The sequence below is a fragment of the Anastrepha obliqua genome, chromosome 5, assembly GCF_027943255.1.
Source record: "Anastrepha obliqua isolate idAnaObli1 chromosome 5, idAnaObli1_1.0, whole genome shotgun sequence".
Classification (NCBI taxonomy): domain Eukaryota; kingdom Metazoa; phylum Arthropoda; class Insecta; order Diptera; family Tephritidae; genus Anastrepha; species Anastrepha obliqua.
The window spans coordinates 5,769,429-5,772,606 of record NC_072896.1 but is presented as its reverse complement, the minus strand read 5'-3'; positions in this window follow the sequence as shown (position 1 = coordinate 5,772,606).

The window sequence follows — 3,178 nt, the reverse complement described above, 5'->3', positions numbered from 1 at the left end:
GTAGGGCGAAGTGTTTCTGAACAACTTTCAACATCGATATTTCGCCGTTCTCAGGGCTTTCCTGAATCGACTGTTTGGTGGACTCCACCTTCAGGCGTGGTGGATATTTAAATGATGTAATATTTCTCATTGAATTGTTAAGCCATGTTTGGCCGAAACCTGAAAGAATCGAAATTTTTGCACATTTTATTTTAAAACAACATCTAGGCACGTCTTTGAAGAGGTTCTTTATTTTGAAGCGAATCAGGGAAATCAAGGGAATCTATAGTCGCTACAAATGCATATAGTTGTATGTCCATTTTTCTCACACTAAGCAAAGTAGATCTGCGTCTTTTAACAGGATATCTTACAGGTCACTGCAGCCTGAGGTAGTATCTAAATAATATTGGTCTATCTGAGACCAAATCTGCCGCTTTTGCGAAATGGACATAGAAAGCTCAGAACATGTGCTTTATGAATAGCCTGCGTTGGGCAGACAGAGACTTCATCATCTTGGTGGTATCGTAGTATCTCCATGCAATCTTTGGAACAACAAACCCAAAATTGTGCTAAAATTTTTAAAAAGCCTAAAACTCTAGGGTTACAAAAATAGGCCTTTCACAATAGATCAGCTCTGGTCGCAGTGCGTAATGGCCTTCTAATAATAATAATAATAATGTCCATCTTTCGGTAGAGCAATATTTTTCACCTATTTGCGCATATCCCAATAAAAACAACTAAATAATTAAATATAAGAATCTCATTATGAAACTTGCAATTATTGAACAAAAATATGAAAAAACATGAGGGATGGTTTGTAAAAATTAGCCTTTTTTTTCAAAAGCATTTTTATAATATATTTGTTTGAGAATTCAAACTTATTCTAAGCCCTCTCCAATGAGCTTAAAACTCTATATTTAGAATCTTTTTTTTTCATAGCCTCACGTATTATTCCCCCCATACAAATTATGTCCACCCTAATGCACTTCTACATAACATTTATTATTAAGAGTCGTTACATCCTTCTTCCTGGCCTCCTAGCCTCCTAGCCTGGTACATTTCTTCATACATATACTTCAACTACTATTCTAAAAACGTACCACGTGTGCTTTTAGAAATCCTTATACAGTTGCTTTTTTCCTCTCTCTTTTCAAGTGCAATGAAAAGTGTAGAAGGAAAACTAAATAATAGAAAAAAAACAAGAGTTTAAAATATTTCGCAACAAAGTAATTCTCAAGTAAAGTTCAGCATCTTTTCTGTCGTCTACCTCGAGAAAAGTTCATTTTGTCGTATTGACACGTGACATTGTGTTGCCAGTAGTAAGCACACATGCAACAAAGTGAAAGGGAATCGCAATGCGAATGAGAGTCGACCGATATAAGCGGAATAACAGTTTATTAGGTTTATTTGGTATTTTGCTTTTGTTTGGCAACTTCTTGCCACATTTGCCATGGCATTCACTGTTGGCTTAATAGTGTATAAAAATGTATGTATGCATGTGTATGTGTGTATGAATGCATGAGACTGGTGGTGCTAGAGACTTGTTGAGGGGTTTTTGCGGAAAATAGTTTCTATGCACGCATACACATATTTGTTGCAAGCACGTCCGAGTGTGTATGTTCTTTAAAAAAGTAACGGGAATTAGTCAATAGAAGTCAGAACGTTCATTATAATCTACTGCCTTCATTGCCTTCAAAATGTACCTTCAAATTTAGGAAATTATACGCTTTTGCTAACGAATAATCCAATCATTCAAACATTTCTCATACTCATTTTCCTGAACCTGAAAACTCGCAACTGGCAGTATTTCACAACGGTATAAGCAGTGAGACTCTCACTACAAACACAGGCGTGAGTCAAAGATTCCCTCTCGCCACTTATCTTCGCAACCGTCCCGGACTATGCATCGACCAAACTCACCTTGCAAAAAAGAGGCATCATTTGGAACTTCTGCATACAAATTGGAGACTTCCACTTTGCCGATGGCATTTGTTTACTCTCCCACAAATTTTTAGACATATAGTGGAAGGTGAGCTTACTGGTCACGCTAGCACGAAATGTCGTAAAAGATATTTTTTGCGTAGGAAATACCAAGGCTATGAGAATCAACCAATCCAACTGTAATCAGATAAACAAATTACTTAAGAAACTTGTGGCGTGCGTCTTGATGTTGTTCCATAAATGGAAGGATCTGCAGTTTTATGCCGCCTCCGAATTGCAAATGAATTTTCATGGCAGAGGTTTGCCATTGCCTGCCGAGGTGCGACCGCTATTAGAAAAAAACTCTTTCCATCATTTTGTGTTTCATGCACTAAGATTCGAAACGAGATACTTCCGTGGGGCTCACATTAAGAGAGACGGTATACCAAGAGTGGCGCTAGATGGAACCCACAAGGTAGCAGAAGTCGAGTTCATCAATACTCCGCATATTTGGAGCAGTCAATATAACGTGGGGCACTACAAAAAGACTGCCTAGAATCTGTTCAGGAAAAACCTGAAACCAAGTCATGAAAACCCTTGTGCCTAGACCCTATGCCTCGAAAAGGAGCCTAGACCCAATGCCTCGAAAAGGAGTGAAACAAGGAAGAAAAAAAAATCCTGAACCGACTTTCGTTTATGGATATAAATTCTCTCACGCGTCTTTTACATTTGAGTTTTGGAGAAAGAAAAATATTAAATGGAGACCAATCGGGTATTATGATATGATATTTCCTAAGCCGATGGCATGCAAAATCGATGAGTTTTATTTAAGCAAAAATTTCCTTCTTCAACAAATTCAGCCTTCTTTTACTATTAGTTTTTAGGAATAGAATGAAACTCGTTGCTCTTTGGCTATATTTCTTTTATAAATGAAAAACTATGGACGAGAAAATGAAATCAGGTAACGGAATATCGCCGCCGAAGTTAGTGACCATGCGAACTTGAATTATGCACTTTCCAAAACTCTTGACAGAGCTTCTGGCAGTGGGATATGATACTCTTGACTGATATTCTCTTTGATGGCTTCCAGAGTCGAAGCTTGTAGATATAGACTCCCCGGCTTCAAAAGATAAAATAAAAATTGGTATAGGACATAGGTAAATAGGTAAAAAGCTAGAGAGAGTCCAGAGGTCTGCACTCATTGGAATCAGTGGGGCGCTTCGAACTACTCCTACTCTGGCGCTTAATGTAATGTTAAATGTGGAACCTATAGACATCG